Genomic DNA, 22,041 nt, shown 5'->3' with positions numbered 1-22,041 from the left:
CGACTTCAGGACTCTTTCCTACAGTTCTTCAAAGTTTACATGTCATCCTTATGCACTACCTCCGTAAACAAAGCCGTAGTGCATTCGTGTGACGTCAGCACAGGTAGTGCTCCTACACCAATAAAAACACTAGCTGATATAGATCAGCTGAAATCAACGAATTTTTATTCGTGTACCAACCCTACCTGTGCTGACGTCACACGAATGCACTACGGCTTTGTTTACGGAGGTAGTGCCTTATGGCGGGAGATTTCTTATCTAGCACACAGAAATAAAAATCAGCTGTTATAATCATTGCGTCATCCAAAACAGCCGTTGGTAGATTTTTTTAAATTTTCTTTCTACTGATTCTCAAAATTTTTAATTCTGATAATAATGCCGCGGTACGAACGACATCCAAACTTGGGTCATGGAACTCGAAATGCTGTAAATTTAGAATATGCACAGGAAAATCAGCAGCAAGGAGATATACCATTCAATTTCCCAGCAAGCTGCATTCAACTATATCTAAAATACAAACTTCTGCACAACTAACTAAGCACATAGGAAGTCCATATTGAGATATGAATGTAAATACTGATTGTTGGATAATTTTAATAAAAATATAGTGCATCACATTAAATAAGCTAAGGCTAAGCACACCTGAGGAGGCGCGGCTTGGTGATACAAAGTGTTGATCTTATGGAGATTGCCTTATCACACCGTTCCACGCCATGCCCGATTCAGTGTGTGTGAGTTCTTCTATTCAAACCAATAAGCAAGAAACACCTGGATGCAAAATGCCGCATCGCGCCTCCTCAGGTGTGAATCCAGCTCAATTCAATTCAATTCAATTCAGTTCATTTCCAAAAAAACATAATTCACGAATAACATATACAATTTACAACATATTTTGGAATCCCCCTACTAGACTATCCATCTGTGTGTAGGGGGGGAGTTCCACTTTATACATAATAAGCTTAATCTGCTCATAGAAGTAAATAATGGAGAATACACTTATATTGTAGATGTATTATTAATATTCTGATTATAAAATAGATAATACATTGTGGTGATGTATATTTAAGAATAAGTATGTAGGAATAAGTATACTTACTTGCACCAATGTTGGCTTAAGACAAGGTTGTCCGCTCTCTCCAACATTGTTCAATGTGTATGCTGATGATCTGTGTAGAAGTTGGAAGCAAAAGATACAAGGAGGCATCCAGATATCTCCTACAATGATTCTCAGTTCATTGTGGTTCGCTGATGACCAGGTAATATTGCAAGAAACTGAGGATGATCTGCAGAGAGCATTATACCATCTAAATCTCCTCAGTGCTGAGTATGACATGAAGATCTCATTAAGCAAAACGAAGGTGATGGCTTTCCAGGGAAAATATCCATTGAGATCTAAAATAGTCCTTGATAATAAAGTCCTGGAACAAGTATCACACTTCAAGTATTTGGGTTGTGATATAACCTATGAAATGGACCAAGACTTGAGTGTAAAATTGAATAGATTCCAATCCATTTGTGGAACAATAAATAGGACTTTGAGAAACAGAGCCAGGAGAGAAACAAAACTTAAATTCTCTAAGGTTATGGCTATTCCAACGCTCTTATATGGCTCTGAATCGTGGATACCTAGGAAGAAAGAATGGAGTAGGTTACAGGCTGCCGAAATGAGGTTTTTAAGAGCAGTAAAAGGGTGCACAAGGGAAGATAGGCTTCATAATGTTGATATAAGAAGCGAGCTCAACATAATCTCCATATGGCAGAAGATTGAAGAAAATCGGCAAAACTGGAGGGAGCCTGTTGAAAGGATGGAGAGCGACAGGATTCCCAGGGCAGTCATGTTGTATAACCCGGTTGGAAGGAGAAGTGTGGGCAGACCCCGTAAAAGATGGATGTGATGGTGAGTTTGAAGTCGGAACAGGCAAATTGCCTAATCCTTGTAGGAAGACGACTTAATACATTGATTGATTAATATAATAAATGGAGAAGAAAAAACAATATTTTATTGAAGACCGCAGTGGCAGGGATTCCAGAAATTCTCAGAAGAGAGAATGAAAAAAGCATAAACCAGAAAGGCAAAACAGTCAAACCGGTTATATCAATGATAAAATAAATACCTAAAGCTAAAGTTTGTCATGAGATGCATTAACTATTTGGCGGTACGAAGTCCGCCGGGCCAGCTAGTACTCTATAATACTCTAGTGATATAATAGGTCGATTGAATGATACGTAGTTATTTCTAATTCAAAGTAATTTTCAAGAAAATGCTAGGATTTGGTTGGTTGAATGAAGTTTGGGATTGAACTGTTACAGAACTTCATTTTCGGGTCCGGTTGGCAATGATATAATGTGATGGTACTCCTTAGCCTTCAACACGGGCTGAATGAAATATCTGAAGCCACCCTGATAAACAGGAATGATATAAACAGATTTACGAGGGCTCCGGCCAGATTGCTGTTGACTTAGCAACGATAAAGTAGCGCTGTTCTAATTAAGTGGCTGCAGCTTTACGACGCGACATCCAGTCGCACTCACTGTTTGCCGTCCTTCCTGATGTCCGTCCCTTCAGTGTATCGATTGGAGGCAACTCGGCTACATTTATTGTCGGCGTTGTCTGATGACAAACAATTCGCAGTGACCCCGCTTGTGATAGATACTCTCTTCGAAACAAGGCTCCTCTTCAACTTTAATATGAGAAGGCTCACGTTATAATGGCAGTGGAAAAAGGACTACAGTGTTTCCGATTCTCTGTTACCACCGTGTCATACCTCTAAATTCCTCCTCTCTACAAAACAAGGCTCCTCTTCAACTTTAATATAATATATAATTTCTCGATTTTTTGAAACAAACGTATCTTACTTCATGATTATATTTTTACAAAATTCATTCACCTCACATGAAAGGGGAGATTCTGTTCTTCAATTCAAGACCAAGTACCATTTTTTATCATTTCGGGTTACCGAGATACACAGTTTTGAATATAGAAATTGGGCATTTTTCTGTGTATTTAAATATGGGCTAAAATACACTAGAAGAGGATTTTTTTATTTTTTTAATCAAATTTAAGTTATGATACATGATTTTGAACCGCCTTGACGAGCTGAGAAGAATTAGCTGTAGAACAAGGAGATCTGACCATTCTGTCAAAAGTTATAATGTTTAAAGTTTTGATCCTTGACGTATCCTTATGGGTGCCCCCCCTCACCCGGAAATAATGGAATTAAGTGTATCTAACGGGTGATTCTCATAGAAAATAATCCTCTTCTGATGATTTCAGCCGAAATATGTTTTTTTTTGTTAGGAAGGCCTTGAAAAGATATTATAATGGAAAATTTGTATTTTTACTGAATGATTTGTTTTCTATTTTTGGGTGCCCCCCCCCCTCTCCCACTACTAAATTTGAAAATCCCCAAGTAATACTCTTCAGAATTAATTGCTCTCTCACGTGATGTGTGGTTTTTCATCATTAATAGTGAAATGTCCAAGTTGTATAGGGTAAAAGTGGTAAGTTTGCATAATTTTGAAAAACCCTTAAAAATACCCCTTTTTTGAAAATCAGTAGCTCCGGAACCAAAAACGGTAGAGTCCTGTGCGACCACTCAATTTATTGGAAATTGTATTTTCTTTAATTTTGTCGAGAATGATTTTTCTTGAGAAAATCAAGGTTTTCGAGATTGAATGAAAAATTCGAAAAACGTCCGAAATTTTGGGGGTTTTTGATGGGTTTTGGGGGTGAAGCCGCCCTCTGGCGTGTCAGAAAATTTTGGATTTGAATTTAGCGCCCCAAAATACATATAGAACCGTCGAGAAAAATTATTTCGGGGCTTTTTCCTGAAAAACGACCATCTGACTGGACTAATAGTTAAGGTGTATGCATTGTTAGTAAAGGGTAATGATTTTAATTATTAAAAGGGGAGAGGAATAGCACAAGGTTACCTTATTTTTCCTCTCCCTATCATTTATATGATGTATACTTATTATATCAATCAATAAAGAATAATTACATAAAATCATTGATGTAATTAAGGATGTGTGGGTGTGCAGATCACTTATTTGACCCTGTCAGTATTGTTAATAAAGGGAGCAATAATTTAATTGATAGATATCCATCTATATCCTCTGAAGACCGCTGGAACTCTGAACGCCTGACCGCTGCACACCCTTATAAAGGAATGCTGACGGTTAAATGTGAATGTAACTATAGTGAGGTCCACGTTATAATGGCAGTGAAGAAAGATAGCAGAACAACGTTACCGATCCTGTCTTGTCAATGCCTTCTATAGACAGTAGTTGATATAGGCTTATTGATCCTATTGTAACATTAAATGATTGAACAGTAGTATCCATCATTTGTAATAAATGATTGGTGACCTGTTTTGTAAAAGTAATTATTTAATGAAAACGTGTTCAAAAATCTTTAAGGAAGGAATTGAAACAAATAATGACTCATATGTACTAGCAATCAGTTCAAACATCTAGACTCGAATGAAACAACTAATTGAGCAAACATAGAGAAATCAATCATCTCAATTACGACATTAAAAACCTTTGAAAAAATCTGGTGTGGCGCACTCACACAACTTTCCTTGCCGTTATGAAAATGATCACCTGACGCTAGTGTTCCCGCGCATCTCAAGTCTACTATTCAAAGATATAAGCGAGCTGGTGACAGGACTATAACGCTGGAGACACACGAGGTCTGCTATCTCTTCATAGTGAATGATTTAATAGAATCTACAGTTGCCAACAGTTTGCAATTGAGATACATAATAACATTTTCTCGAATTTCGAGCTTATTTTCAATTTTAGGTGAAAATGTTACTTAGCATTAATTGTAGAGATTTCCATGCTCAATCTACTCCACTTGATTTTTTTTGTTTCAATTGTATCTGAAGCCTGATAATTGGGAATCTATCTGCATTGATGGGGCGGAGCTCCTGAAATTTTTACAGATATGGGACTACAGATGCGCGGGAACACTAGCGTCAGGTGATCAATTTTCATAACGGCAAGGAAAGTTGTGTGAGTGCGCCACACCAGATTTTTATTAAAATTGAAAAAAAAATAATTTCTCTTCTTTAAGAAGAAACTGATGTTTGGGGGTTTGTCAAACCTTCTGGTTCATGACACTATTATAATTAAGCGAGCAATTACTGAATATCTGTTTATATTTTTCTATTTTTATATCAGCTGGTTATAGGGTTATTTATGTTCAACGGATCTCGAAAAAAGCTCTAACGATTTTCACTAAATTTGGAATATAGTAGGTTTATGATATCAAAATTCGATTGCACTAGGTCTCATCCCTCGGAAAACTCGCTGAAGGACATGAAAAGACATGAAGGACATCGATAATTCATCCTTGGAAAAACAGATGATGATTTCGTCGTCTGTCGATAACAGAAGATGCGTGTGCCTGTGTGGGAGATCAGCTGTGTAATCTTACCTTATGTGGAGATTAGCTTATCGTATCTTGCGATAATTCTAGAAATTTTAATTGACTTGATCAAAATACAGTAATCTGATTTGTTGACATGAGACGGTATATATCATAATATTCAAAGTTAATCATTGTTTTACAGTTCTAAGTGATTAGTGAGTGTTATTTTGTTATTCAATTTGGTATGTAAACGATCTAAATTAGAACTTTTATGTTTTTAAATATTTGGACTGAAAATTTCACCTGATTTCAAGTGTATGGAACATAACCTACTTTTTGGAATATTTTTAGTGTATGAATCGAAATTCGGGGAAGAAACAGTTTTGGGCTGTGCCTGTTAGTCCTTCCCCAATTATTTTAAAGAATTGAGTTCTGTTTATCAATAAATAAATAACGAGCAAAGCTCGGTGCACCGATATTGTAATATTAACTCTTCATTCTCGTTTAAAATAATCAAATATATTTTATTAAGCAAGAAATTATACTTCTCAACAACTTCATAATGAATTTTCATAATTAAGATTAAATATTTTGTTAATTAATTATTAATTCTACATCGTTGAAAGAGTTCTGGCAACAGAGCAAAGCGAGAAAGAGATAGCGCTACCTGCTTTGTTGAATGATAGACAAGGATAGCAATACCATTGCTAATCAAACACTGCCATTATAACGTGAACCTCACTATAGATCAGCAAACGCTGATGTTTGTATGCGTTGTGTGCGTGTGCGTGTGGTAGGTAGTGACTAATAGAAAGAGCACACTACTTCGAGGTGACTAATAAAGTTTGCTATAGGCTCGTGACTCATAAACATTTTGCAGGATTTGAATCAGAAGATGAGCTCTCCAATAAACACTATTTTATCTAGCTTCAAGTGACGTATTGACTACGTATCTACAAGATTGATGAATGCCATTCATATGATAATAAATTAATAGTGTGATAGATAGTTTGATTGATAAATGTTGTTAATTGATTAATTGATGACAGCACGTTCAATAAGCCACATTTTCGGTTCACACAACAATCTATTCAACTGAAATGTACAATCTATTCAACAATCAATGTTTTTGGTGCGTACAGATATACGCGCCGCGAACATGAGCAATTCACTTTTAATCAGCTGATTATATCTGTATTTTTACAGAAACGGTAGGATACAGTTATAAAAAGCTTGGCATCAGCTGATAAAAAAGTGAATTGCTCATGTTCGCGGCGCGTATATCTGCACTTACCTTTACAAGTGTGATATTTGTCGACATACTGATGGGTGCGCTTTTAGGTAACATTGGATCTAATTTCAACAGTTTCAACTGCTGAATTGGCATTTTTTACATCAATCATGCACAGTGAGGCACATTTACATTCTATACTCACTGGTCATGCAATTTTCCCTGTTTTATTTATATAATGTTTGTGCATTCTTATAATTTGCATTATTTTGTACATTTTTATGTTTTTCTATCCACTTTTACATGTATCTCTGTGCATTCAGTTGATGTAAGGCTAAATATCGGAGACCGAGCTTCGCTCTGGAGTACAAAAGCATAAAATATTTATTACGAAAGAAGAAATTATAATAACATTCATAGTTCATACAGTAATGTTCTATCTAATTACAGTAAATTGAGATTAATTCCCAGAGGAATGCAAAAATTTCCCTCACAAAAGCCGGTTAAATTTTAATCCTAATTAATTTCACGTGAACCAAATCAGAGAAGACCATTTCAAAAAGATGGATCTACTGGAATTAATCAGGATTGAAAATAACCCGGCTTTTTTGCAACCGGCACCAAGTAGTCTACCTGATTGAATGATTACAAAAGTTCAACAGCTGTAAAGTCCCACACACATGTACTCGCTCACTCACTCCCATCATCAACAGACGACGAAATAATATTATTATCAGCTTTTTTTCCAAGGATGAATAATAATTATCCTTTTAATGTCCTTCAGTGAGTTTTCTCAGGGATGAGACCTAGTGCAATCGAATTTTTATATTATAAACCTACTATGTTCTGAATTTCGTGAAAATCGTTAGAGCCGTTTTCGAGATCCGATGAAATACAAACATATAAACATCTAAACATATAAACAGAAATTGCTCGTTCAATAGTATAGGATAATAAATATCCTTTCTCCAACTATCCTCATGGCAAATGAATAAAAAATAGAGATCACAATAAATAATAGTATAATCAATAGTAGAGATCAATAGTATAGTATAGTATAGGTTCAATAGTATAGGATCATAAATATCCTGTATAGTATAGTATCAATAGTATAGGATCAATAGTATAGGATCATAAATATCCTTTCCCCAACTATCCTCATAGCAAATGAATAAAAAATAGAGATCACAATAAATAATTATTATTTGGCCAAGTGTGATGCTCACGTTAGCCCTAGGCTTTCTATCACCAATAATTTCACATTGTAACTGATTAATGTCTTGCTAAAGTAGCCTACTATCTGCATTTTGTATAAACTTTCAATTTTTTATATAAACTTTGTTTGATTTGATTGTATGATTGTTTGCGATGTCCCTTAATAATACCTGTTCCAAACCGTTCCAATTGAGAACTCGTATACCGAGAATAGATAATATTATGTTCAAGATTCAATAAATATTTTGACCAACTCTCGGAACTAAACCATAGTAGATACTTTCGTACCTTCATGTATCTCTCGTGATGATTTGTATCAGTTCATCGAGCGGTCACAGTATTATTCATAAATTTACACTAGAAACAGAGATGTTGGGGAATTTCCCCTTATCGAAATGGAATGGAAGATAAGTTATCAGTTATGTGGAACTGACAATATCTCTTCTATTCCACCTTATTATTGCTACAGTTTAAATGTGATGAACAGTATAATTGATCTGGTTCGACGGGAGACGTCCACATAAATGTTATGTATCGTCAACGGTTGGGTAGGATTGGAAGCTGCTATTCAAGCCCGGAGTTGATTGGAATTTCAACACATTCAGAAAAAAACTAGTATGAGTTCTAATAGTGTTGACGACAGACAAACTGACCCACAAAACTTGTCACGTGTCACAGTCCAAAATCTAATAAATTCATCGACTTACCCACTTTAAACTGTCAGCAACCCTCATTTACAGCATTAATGCTTCCCATTTAATCAATGCTGCCACATTAAAGTGAATCTCCATGTACCAGTTGCCAAACAAACAGCGAAAACTATCTAAAGATGTTGGCGAACATCGAGATCGTATTTCCAAAACATATGCTGGAGTTTTTCATCGTAGATCCTAGTCAAATGAGTCCTGGTGTTGGCTGATGACCACCCCAAAACGCCTTCTGGGTGGTCACCTTTGCTAGAGCGACAGGCAGTCTACTAATCTTGGCTAACCTCAGCCTAGACTTGTAAATTTATATCCAATATTCCCTTTTTGTATTTTTACAGTATGTTATAGTGTCCCTCATTTTCAAAATATCCGGTTGGAAATAGCAAACTGGAATTTATGTGAGTAGGCTACTACATGTTGGCTTTCGAGCACTCTTCAATCTAAAGTACCCGAAATTCGACAAAAAGTTTATAATTTCCTTAACTACTAATGTTAACTACTGAAACTACTAATTATACATTAAAAGAGAAGCACTACTTTGATAAAACAGAAATGATAGCAAAAGAAGATTTCACATGGTATTGGTCGTGTTCCCAAATTTCAAGTCGATTTTTGTCAACTCAAGCCTATTACTGTCGACTACAGACTGTATAGAATCACTGTTTTTGTTGGGGTGAGAGTGTAAGAACGGCACAGTATGAGAGACTACCAGCGTCACAAAGCTTCACGAAAAAATCTGGTGTGGCGCACTCACACAACTTTCCTTGCCGTTATGAAAATTGATCACCTGACGTTAGTGCTCACGCGCATCACAAGTTCTTATCCAAAGATCTAAGCCAGCTGGTGACAGGACAATATCGCTGGAGACACACGAGGTCTGCTATCTCTTTATAGTGAATGATTTAATAGAATCAACAGTTTGCAATAGAATAATCACATTTTCTCGAATTTCGAGCTTATTTCAATCTTAGGTGAGTATGTTACTGAACATTAATTGAAGATATTTTCATGCTCAATCTTTTCCACTTAAAATGATTTGTTTGAATTTTATCTGAAACCTGATAGTTGGGAATCTAGAATCAAACTTTGCATAGATGGGGCGGAGCTCCTGAAATTTTTACAGATATGGGACTTGTGGCAGTTGATAGAGCTTTTCAATGACTATATTAGGTATACATTTGAACAAAATCGTTGGAGCCGTTTTGGGCTTATAAGCCTGTGGTACTTTTCTGTAAGTTGTGTAATTCTGAATGATTAAATAAATAAATAAAATGTGTTCCATACATCTTATCCAAAATACTAATTACTTATCTCTTTTCTCTTGTTTCGATGTTTCGTCATGGTTGTTTCAAAGATACTTTTCAATAGAAATAAAATTAAAAATCTCAGTAACCTTTTTTGAATTATTTTATCACAACATATTTCAACATTGATGCCATTTTCAAGTGATATCCAACTAATTTCCAATTTAATATTCAGTAAACTACAGTCTACTAAAGATATCTATTTTCATTGATATCACTTAGCCCTATTACAAGTAGGGATATTACAAGTAGCCCTATACAGAAAAGAGACAATACTATTCAATGTTTGTTTTTCACCAAAGAGCAGATCAAAAACTGTAGAACACATTGGAGAGAAATTCCAATAATCAAGTTTGGAAGCTACGTTCAGATCTTTACTCTAGACCATAGAGTAAATACAGCTTTACTGTATTGATAAACAATGGTCTAGTATAGAATAGAACACTACTATACTGATTCTTGTTGTTTTTGCTGTGACTAAACTGTAAACATCAAATACGCTTGCGAACTGTAATAAAACTTTATTAGAGCAATCTCCTTCCAAACAATAGTCGAAATAAAATAACTTTTTTATTTAAATTCTACACACATTTGAAAAGAGTTTTTGGGAAATTCAGTAGGGTTGAATTGTTGTTTGACGTTTAGTGGTTGTGGAAGTGAAGAATTTGGACCAACAGACTATCAAATAATTGGTTACGCTTGGATTTCAAGGATTTAAATTTTTTGCTCTCCTGCATTTCCATCCTATGGGAATAATGTAGCCCATTAAATTTTATCACATATCCTCTCTAAAGAGTTCTAACTTTATTGCCTATTGTCTGTATAAACAATAAGGGAAGGATTAAAGCGACTGAAGAGCATTGAGAAACACATTTTAAAAACTTAAATTACTTTCTCATGTAATCGAAAACATTCATTTGGTAATTCCACGCAATTACTCCGCATTCGATAGTTTATTATCTATATCAATGGTCGCCAAACTTATGAGCCTGTGAGCTAGAATAGCATTTATAAAACTTCTAGTGAGCTACCAAGGAATATTAGACTGAAGAAAGTATCTTTTATTGCTTATAAAGATACATTTTTATTGTTGAAATCTACTTATCTCATAGCAAAACGTATAAAAAAAGTTGGAATGTATATTTCAATGAGAGCGGAACATACTCTTTTTGGTCATCAAGTATTTTCTTGATGTTTGGAGTGTACGTTGTAGCCGCCATTCTGATGCAGTAGTCGAAATGTTCATCAGTCAGTCTGTTCCTATATAGATTTTTCATGAATTTCATACTTGAAAAAGATGCTTCACATAAGTAAGTAGAGCTGAACATAGCTTTCAACCTCAATGCAAATTGAATAGTATTTGGATATTTTCCTTTGGGGACTTGAGGCCAAATATTTCCAGTTTTAGAAAGTGATCTGAGAGACAGATCATTTTGGAAATCCACTAATTCCATTTCAACTGAAGCCTGATCTCCACCAAAATGTTGTACAACACAAGCTGCAAAATCTTCTGCATAGTCTACAAAAGAGAGTTGATGAATTGTACCATATTTGATATGCTTTTAAAATCTTGAAATCGTTGATCAAACTGTTGTCTCAAGTCTGAAAAAATTGTAATGTATTCTTAGTTATACCTGAACTGTAGGCTACCTGAATTGATACCCATGTTTTCTCTATGGTTGGATCTTGGATGTAAATACTCTAGATGCAAGATTCAAGTAATCCAAGTAGTACTCCAGAGAGTAAAATGTGACTTTAAATAATAGTTGGAGGACTATTTTGAAGTGACACATAACCTAGCTACATTTGGACTGTTGTAGGCTATTTAATTAGAATTGGAACCTTTTTGTGCGTAAGCCTGTGGTAGGCTACTTTTCTAAGTTGTGTAATTCTGATTGATTAAATAAATAAATAAAATATGTTTCATATATGTAGGACATGAGATTTTAGCGATGGTAATTCTATTTTGACGTATCATCATATGAAAGTAACCATGTGATTAATTCAAAAAGCAACATCGTTAATTAAATAAATAAACAATTTAGTTTTTAGGAGAAAAGCTCAATGAATAGATTAAGAAAATGTAAATTGTGAATGTGTGGAATTAATAAAAGTTTTATTGATTTGTATCAGGATATTGATTTAAAGAATAATATCCCACACATACATCTTATCCAAAATAATTACTTATCTCTCTTCTCTTGTTTCGATTTCACGTCATGGTTGTTTTAAGCATACTTTTCAATGTTTGTTTTTCACCAAAGAGCAGATCAAAAACTGTAGAACACATTGGAGAGAAATTCCAATAATTAAGTTTGGTAGCTACGTTCAGGTCTTTACTCTGGACCATAGAGTAAATACAGCTTTACTGTATCGATAAACAATGGTCTAGTATAGAATAGAACACTACTATACTGATTCTTGTTGTTTTTGCTGTGACTAAACTGTCAACATCAAATACGCTCGCGAACTGTAATAAAACTTTATTAGAGCAATCTCCTTCCAAACAATAGACGAAATAAAATAACTTTTTCATTTAAATTCTACACACATTTGAAAAGAGTTTTTGGGAAATTCAGTAGGGTGAATTGTTGTTGACGTTTAGTGGTTGTGGAAGTGAAGAATTTGGACCAACAGACTATCAAATAATTGGTTACGCTTGGTTTTCAAGGATTTAAATTTTTTGCTCTCCTGCATTTCCATCCTATGGGAATAATGTAGCCCATTAAATTTTATCACATATCCTCTCTAAAGAGTTCTAACTTTATTGCCTATTGTCTGTATAAACAATAAGGAAAGGATTAAAGCGAATGAAGAGCAATGAGAAACACATTTTAAAACTTAAATTACTTTCTCATGTAATCGAAAACATTCATTTGGTAATTCCTTGCAATTACTCCGCATTCGATAGTTTATAGTCTATATCAATGGTCGCCAAACTTATGAGCCTGTGAGCTAGAATAGTATTTATAAAACTTCTAGTGAGATACCAAGGAATATAAGACTGAAGAAAGTATCTTTTATTGCTTATAAAGATACATTTCTAGTGTTGAAATCTACTTATCTCATAGCAAAACGTATAACAAAAGTTGGAATGTATATTTCAATGAGAGCGGAACATACTCTTTTTGGTCATCAAGTATTTTCTTGATGTTTGGAGTGTACGTTGTAGCCGCCATTCTGATGTAGTAGTCGAAATGTTCATCAGTCAGTCTGTTCCTATATAGATTTTTCATGAATTTCATACTTGAAAAAGATGCTTCACATAAGTAAGTAGAGCTGAACATCAATGCAAATTGAATAGTATTTGGATATTTTTCTTTGGGGACTTGAGGCCAAAAATTTCCAGTTTTAGAAAGTGATCTGAGAGACAGATCATTTTGGAAATCCACTAATTCCATTTCAACTGAAGCCTGATCTCCACCAAAATGTTGTACAACACAAGCTGCAAAATCTTCTGCATAGTCTACAAAAGAGAGTTGATGAATTGTACCATATTTGATATGCTTTTAAAATCTTGAAATCGTTGATCAAACTGTTGTCTCAAGTCTGAAAAAATTGTAATGTATTCTTGGTTATTCCTGCGTTGCTGTGGAGAATTTTTCTTGTCATTGGTTTTCTTAAGACTGGGAAAGTGTTTATATTCAAACTGGACGACATTCTTTTGCACGAGCATTTCTGTGAGCTACCAAAAACTACCCCACGAGCTACCGGTAGCTCGCGATCGACTGTTTGGCGACCACTGATCTATATAATTATGCCGGGTCCAGACGCTCAAGTTTTCCATCAGTCTTTTGCTCAAGCAAAAGACGGTTCGTTTGGTTCAAGCAAAAGACGGATGTAAAATTGCGTCCACACGCATCCGTCTTATGTCGTCCGTTTTCCTATTTACCGCAGCTCCACTGCGTTGATATTTCACAATTTTAATCAATTTTTTCCTATAGATTATACGCATAGAGTTTATTTTTCTTGCTACAAAGTCTCTAGTAGCAGAGTAGCAGTGGGGCCAATCTCCTTGAATTTATTCACTAGTATGTCATAGGCGTTTCTCTTTTTATCTCTATCACTATACTCTTTCGATTTTATTATCCAAAGACATGGATGTGCTTTGTAGAGTTCAATGAATTCAATAATGAATTCGCGTGGGTATGTGCGTGAATCTTTATTACACGGTCCGTAAATAATAAAGGAAAGAGCTGGCTCATACACGTACGAGATAGGAAAATTATGTTCGCATCATCACGTCTGAACTAATGGACTGATTAACTTGGAATTTTGCATATAGATTCTTAATTAACCGAGGATGGTTATAGGCCTATTTTCAATTCTTCATTACGTCAAGTTTTCAGTTTGTCAAGTTTTAAAATAGACCGTTGCGGAGCACGGGTTACCTGCTAGTAGAGTATAATTGAACCAAAGGAATGAATACAAGTTATCGTATATTACTATTCATCATCATCATCCATCATGGACTAGGCTTGTGAAGCCTGTTCCGGTGTCCACCGCTTCCTCGGTCTTCCGACGTCTCTTTTCCCATCCAACTGCAACTTCCAAGCTTGTAGTGGAAAGCGAGTTGGTGGCAAACGGCGCAGGTGATTTGTACATTTTAATCGGTATTTTTTAATGATTGCTGTTAGTGGTTGCACATTGCACTCACTTCGAATTGTTTCATTACTTATGTGGTCTCGTCTCGAGTATCCTTGAATGCTGCGCAGAAACCTCATCTCTGATGCCTGAATTCGTGAGTCATCATTCTTGGTCTTTATTACTATTAATAGTCTGAATTTGGCAATGAGACAGTCTTGGGTGTAGAAATTGAATGATGTGGAAGAGCACATTTAAACTAGGTTTGAAAGACTACAATATTATAGTCTATCTGTTGACCTCATTCAACTAAAACTTCTTTTTAACAAGATGTAATAATTTCAAGTACACCAACGGTTCAACCTGAAATTTCTGAAGTGAAAAACTGAAAATACTTCAAGAAGTATATTGGCAAGACGCATTGGGAACGATACCAGTACGTATGATCTATTATTATAGAACCATAGAGTTCAAAAAAACTCTACATACGTGGCTCTGCGCTAACCCCTTCTATCATGTTGACGAGTTTTTTGAGCTGCCTGAATCCAGCTTAGACCTGTAATGCTATAAAAACCATTGAAACCATAAAGGCATAATAATTTGACTAGTACTCTATTATGTATGTGTTCTAATATTTTGACGTGATCTCATGCATCTATAGATGTTTCATGGATCGAGAAATCTATCTATCTATCTATTATGTCGGGACACACTTGACAGTCTCGTCTCAGTATGATAATCACAATAAGATCATTATAATATGACTAGCCGTCAGGCTCGCTTCGCTCGCCATATCGGTCTAGCCAGGGGGCTCCGCCCCCTGGACCCCCGACTGGATCGTCCAAGAATGAGATCAGCAAGCTCGCTTCGCTAGCCTGCTTTTTTCATTTGAGCATTTTTATCATATGTTAGGACGATCCAGTCGGGGGTCCAGACTAAACGTCTGGCTAAACGGATATGGCGAGCGAAGCGAGCCTGACGGCTAGTAATATAATATTCCCAGGAATAGCTGTGATTGAAGTAGCAGTGCCCAATCAATTTTATAAAATAATGCATTTCAATCTTCAACTTGGTGCCAAACTAACAAAGTCAACTCAACTTAATGACAACCTGACAAAATTATTAATTTAGTTACCAGTTAACAACTGTTTCGAAGAGGTACTCTCTCTAGATTATAGTTCTATATTAACATATATGGTATGGCCTTCTTTCAATTATAATTAAGAGAATAAGAAGAATATACATGCTAAAAGACGAACTTTAAACCCTTAAAAACCACCCTTAGAGTTAAAATATGGCCAAAAGATTTCTTAGTGCGCCTCTAAAGGGTCAACTGAACATACCTACCAAATTTGAACGTTTTTAGTCCGGTAGATTTTTAGTTCTGCGAGTGAGTGAGTCAGTGAGTGAGTGAGTGCCATTTCGCTTTTATATATATAGATAGAAATACGTAGAAATACATCTAGAAGGCTGTAAGTGATGTCACTCTCATCATGTCACGTCACACGTGTCAGTCGCGTCTCAATAAGAGACTTATCACACTTATCATTCAGCTTCCCGATCCCACTCCGATCCGATCACGAATGACAAGTTGCATGACAGGTGTAGCCCCGGCTCCCTTGTTACAAGTACAATCAGGGCGAAACCATATTAGGCGTTTTTCAGGCGTTTTATAGTCGACAGGGCAAGGAGCTGCAAGGGTTGGATTGTCTGATTGGCAAGCTACAGGGCAAGGATTATCTGATTGGGTTGGTGCCTGAAAAAATGCGTAATATGTTCTCGTCCTTATTGTTACAAATCAAACAAGGATACCTATAGTGAGGTCCACGTTATAATGACAGTGGAGAAGGATAGGAGAACAACGTTGCCGAACCTCTGTCTTGTCAATAGAAGGCATTGACGATAGCTGATACAGGTTTATTGATGTAATATTAACTGTTCATTCTAGTTTAAAATAATCAATTATATTTTTTCGAGTAATACGTTCGGTCTATGTTTCAACTCGATTTGCTTTTGTCTGTCTGTATGTATGTAACGCGATTACGGCCAAACGCGTTGTTAGAATTCGATGAGATTTGGCAGGAATATTCCTTTTTCAACTGCGCGTCGATGTATACACAAGGTTTTTTGAAATTTTGCATTTCAAGGATAATATGAAAAGAAAAGGAATTCCTCCATACTCTGATATCTATATATATAAAAGCGAAATGGCACTCACTCACTGACTGACTGACTCACTCACTCACTCACTCACTCGCAGAACTAAAAATCTACCGGACCAAAAACGTTCAAATTTGGTAGGTATGTTCATTGTTCAGTTGGCCCTTTAGAGGCGCACTAAGAAATCTTTTGGCGATATTTTAACTCCAAGGGTGGCTTTTAAGGGTTTAAAGTTCGTCTTTTAGCATGTATATTCTTCTTATTTCAATATCTTAAAATTATAATTGAAATGTCCATACCATATGTTAACATAGAACTATAATCTAGAGAGAGTACCTCTTCGAAACAGTTGTTCTGGTAACTAAATTAAAAATTTTGTCAGTTTGGCATTACGTTGAGTTGACTTTGTTAGGTTGGCACCAAGTTGAAGATTGAAATGCATTTATCGCGGAAAAATTGATTGGGCACTGCTACTTCAATCAGAGCTATCCCTTGGAATATTATATTACTAGCCGTCAGGCTCGCTTCGCTCGCCATATCCGTTTAGCCAGACGTTTAGCCTGACCTCCGACTGGATCGTCCTAACATATGATCGTCCTACAAATGAAAAATGCAGGCGAGCGAAGCGAGCCTGCTGATCCCATTCTTGGACGATCCAGTCGGGGGTCCAGGGGGCGGAGCCCCCTGGCTAGACGGATATGGCGAGCGAAGCGAGCCTGACGGCTAGTATATGTATATAATCTACTTTGAAGATATGGTCAATCAGACTATAGAATATTATTCATAATCAAACAGCTGACAAGTGGATATTCATTGCATGCTTTACACAGATGTCTGACAATGTCTATTTCTATAAGTTAGAGTTTCAATATTTTATAAAAACACTTCATTCACATTGGCTACTTTTCAATTAATAAAGCAAAATAAAATCTTATAGCACCCTTAATTTAAAAAAAAACTTTAAAATAGTTCAACAACTAGTTTCGGTGATATTACACCATCGTCAGGTCGGTAAAAATAATAAAATTATTTTATTTTATAACCTGATGATAGTGTAATATCACCGAAACTAGTTGTTAAACTATTTTGAAGTTTTTTAAAAATAAAGTGTGCTATAAGATTTTATTTTGCTTTATTTTTTCAATATTTTTTATGATGCTTGCCCATCAGTATCAATATTCTCACATTTGAAAAACAAATATAGGTGATTGAAAATAAAATGATTAAATGAACTGAATAATGCCGAAGAAATTATAATATTCTTGATTGAAAAAAAATTATTTCAAAATAGTTGAGAAATATTTTTATCAGATGGAAAGATTATCACGAAACTGGATAAATCATATGAGATACAAATTCAAACGTGAACTAAGTTTATTATCATAAGTGAGTTTTTGATCTAGGAGAAAACAAATAACAGTTTTTAAGAGTAAATTATGATCCAACTGTGAATTGTGATTCAACTGAATCAACTAGAACAGGTGACATCAGATACTTGTGGATGAGAAAACTGCGTGAGGTCTACTGTTCACATAACTACTAGTATTTTTCAATAATTTCATAATGAATTTACATAATTAAGATGAAATATTTTTTCACTTAATTATTAATTCTACATTGTTAAAAGACAATCTGGCAACAGAGCAAAGCGAGAAAGAGATAGCGCTATCCGCTTTGTTGAATGATAGACAAGGATAGCAATACCATTGCTAATCAAACACTGCCATTATAACGTGAACCTCACTATAGGCTAAAACTATCACAGCAACTATGCTTCCAGGTGTTTCAGAACAAAAGTTTCATAAATTCGACTGAATTCTGTCACTATGAATGTATCGGCAACTTTTGTGACAACGGATGATGATCGACTTGTCTCATCACTTGAATCAGCTCTTGTGACCCTCAAAATCAATTTCCTTCAAGCCTCAGTGTGTTGGAATTTCATTTGTTTATTCCGTCGCACAGTGCTTGCTCTGTTTACAGGAATTAGCCTGAATGTTTACACTTTCCGTTCCGGTCCTCTTGGTTTGCGAGCATAAAATAGACGTCCTCTTCAACACCAGAACACTTACGCAATTTAATGTGACAAGTCAAGTGCTGACTACATTACGACTTGGGTTGAATGTTGGCCATATCGTGTGGTTTCGTAGGTCTTGGACTCCAAAAATTCACTCACTAAATGCACGAGTCTTTTCACTGTAGGGAAACTCCAGTAGAAGTAGTCATGAACTGAGAACCATTCAATATATTTTGAAAATTGGAATTAATGTGATTGGCTGTTTCAATAAGAGGATGCATTCTCCTTTTCTCCTTCATAAACATCCTAATTTGAAATTACAAGTGACGACGAATGAACACGACTGTGGTAATATTCAAGGCTCAAGAAGACACTATTCAGAGTAAAAATTATTCTTATTATAGAGAATATTAAAAACATATACTGGCAGAGATCATAGTAAATAACTAACTAGCACATCCGGCGAACTTCGTACCGCCGAAAAGTCAATGTATCTCATGTCACACTTGACTTTATTTAGTGAATCATGAAATTTATCTGACAGTCAATATTTTCATTTACATCTCAATACCGACTTCCTATGTGCTTAAAACTACCGTTAATACCAGTAAACAATTTTATCACAGAGTGACGTGTTTATTATAGCTGGTAAGTTTAGATGCTAAATCATATTATCACAACATGATCTTGAATCATGATGATCTTCCCGTTCTACGTTAGCCGCTCGGCCGGAAATTTCGAAAACATAGATTAAAATGGATTAATATATATATAGTTATCATTAGCTCCCCTATTAAAATTTCTGGTCAGAAACCATTCCAAATATTCAGACAACATATTTCCAAAGTTTCATGCCGTTCTGTCAAGTAGTTATCGAGTCATAGGGAACGAACAAACAAACAAACAGACATTCATTTTTATATATATAGAGATTATATTATAGTATACTACTTTTTTGTATTGTTTGACTCAGAGTAATCAGCATAAGCATCAGAAAAGCATTCGTACAGAGTATAAAATATTCTTATAAAGAATATTATAGACGAGTACTGGCAGAAATCTAATAACTAATAACTAATAATATAGTATAATACTTTTTTGTTTTGTTAGAAAAGCATCACACATTTAGATTGAGCAAATTTTAATTGATTGAGCCAGATAGCTTAATTATAACACAACTCATTATTTTTTTAAGAGTTGGATTGTTACATTTCATGAGATTATCTTGATGAAAATCACCCTTTCTCTTCATGATTGCATTGGCTATCATCCATTGAATTACGGTAATAATATTGGAATAACTAATAAGTTAGTAATGGAATAAAACTCATATATGCGTTCAAGGATGTGTTTTTGTACGGATGAAATAAAGAATAAATCATAGACTGGATCGCTTTAGAGTCCTCACATATTATAGAAATGACAAAGCCTATTGTAAACTGTTTACTTAATGGCCAATAAAGTATTTTATTCTATTCTAAAACAAGAATAAAGAAGAATACCATGTGATTCTAATCTGAATAATTCATCTTGAAGTTTCCAATTGAACAAGTACTCACCTAGGCTTTCTTTATGATAATTTATTGATATTCTTTATCTACTTCTGCGGCAAGCAGGCAAGCAGAAGTAGACACTCACTCACTCTCTCTCCTAGCGCTCTCGCTTCTCACACTGTAGCCTACTGTTTTTAGCAGAGAGTATAGAATGCAGTGAGTATAGATTCTATCCTCACTGGTTTTCAGCCCCTGCATGGCTAATGAGATGGGCTTCCAGAGCTGACATCGGCCGCCTCTTAAGGGTTGTGTGGCAGAGAGTCCCTGGAGTCCTAACTCCGCTCTTAATGAAGGTAATCAATCAATCAATCACATTAGTTGACTGAAGAATTTCGTTTTTCATCTTTTCTTGGAATATGGAAAAGCCAACTACAGCCTACTACCTATAAATACATCCCACTTCTAAATACAGTGAAACCACAATGATTTGAAGCTCACGATTCCGTGAACAAATTTTGAAGTTCCTAAATACGAATTAAAAAATCAGAATTTATCATTATTTAACATGGATAAAAATTTTAATTATTGAGAATTTGAAGACGAGCAAGTTTGAAACTCTGAGTGCCGGTTGCACAACAGCCGATTGAATTTTAACCGTGATTAATTCCACGAGAACCAGAGTCTTTTCAAAACGCCTTCTCTGATTGGTTCTCGTGAAATTAATCACGGTTAAAATTTAACCGGCTGTTGTGCAACCGGGCCTGAGATTTATTGTAATTAAATACGTAAAAAGTAATGACATACTGGAAAAATCTGGTATGGCGCACTCACACAACTTTCTTTGCCGTTATGAAAATTGATCACCTGACGCTAGTGTTCCCGCGCATCTCAAGTCTACTATTCAAAGATTTGAGCCAGCTGGTGACAGGGCAATAACGCTGGAGACACACATGAGGTCTGCTATCTCTTCATAGTGAATGATTTAATAGAATCAACAATAATTTGCAATTGAATAATCACATTTTCTCGAATTTAAAGCTTAATCTCAATTTTAGGTGAAAATGTTATTGAACATTAATTGCAGAGATTTTCATGCTCAATCTACTCCACTTGATTTTTTTTTGTTTGAATTTTATCTGAAGCCTGATAATTGGGAATCTAAAATCGAACTTTGCATTGATGGGGCGGAGCTCCTGAAATTTTTACAGATATAGGACTTGTTGCAGTTGATAGAGCTCATCAATGACTATTTCAGGTATGAATTTGATAAAAATCGTTGGAGCCGTTTTCGAGAAAATCGCGAAAAACCCTGTTTTTTACAACATTTTCGCCATTTTAGCCACCATCTTGAATCGCATTCGATCGAAATTGTTCTTGTCGGATCGTTATAGTGTAAGGACCTTAAGTTCCGAATTTCAAGTCATTACGTTAATCGGGAGATGAGTTATCGTGTACACAGACGCACATACACTCACACACACACACACACACACACACACACACACACACACACACACACACACACACACACACACACACACACACACACACACACACACACACACACACACACACACACACACTCACATACAGACCAATACCCAAAAATCATGTTTTCGGACTCAGGAGACCTTGAAACGTATAGAAAACATTAAATTAGGGTACCTTAAATTTTTTTGGGAAGCAATACTTCCCTTACCTATGGTAATAGGGCAAGGAAAGTAATGAAACGTATAGAAAACATGAAATTAGGGTACATTAAATTTTTTTGGAAAGCAATACTTTCCTTACCTATGGTAATAGGGCAAGGAAAGTAAAAATATATTTAGGGAGGCCATATGGGTACCGAAACAGGTTAATGAATAAACCTAATCCCTGAAGTGAAAATATGACATACATTAAATGTGATTCAAGTAATTGTTGAGCAATCGACATTAAGTAGTAATTTTAAAA

This window comes from Nilaparvata lugens, chromosome 1 (assembly GCF_014356525.2).
Source record: "Nilaparvata lugens isolate BPH chromosome 1, ASM1435652v1, whole genome shotgun sequence".
In the NCBI taxonomy this organism is placed as follows: domain Eukaryota; kingdom Metazoa; phylum Arthropoda; class Insecta; order Hemiptera; family Delphacidae; genus Nilaparvata; species Nilaparvata lugens.
The sequence above is the reverse complement of the archived record's forward strand: the minus strand, read 5'-3'. Positions refer to the sequence as shown.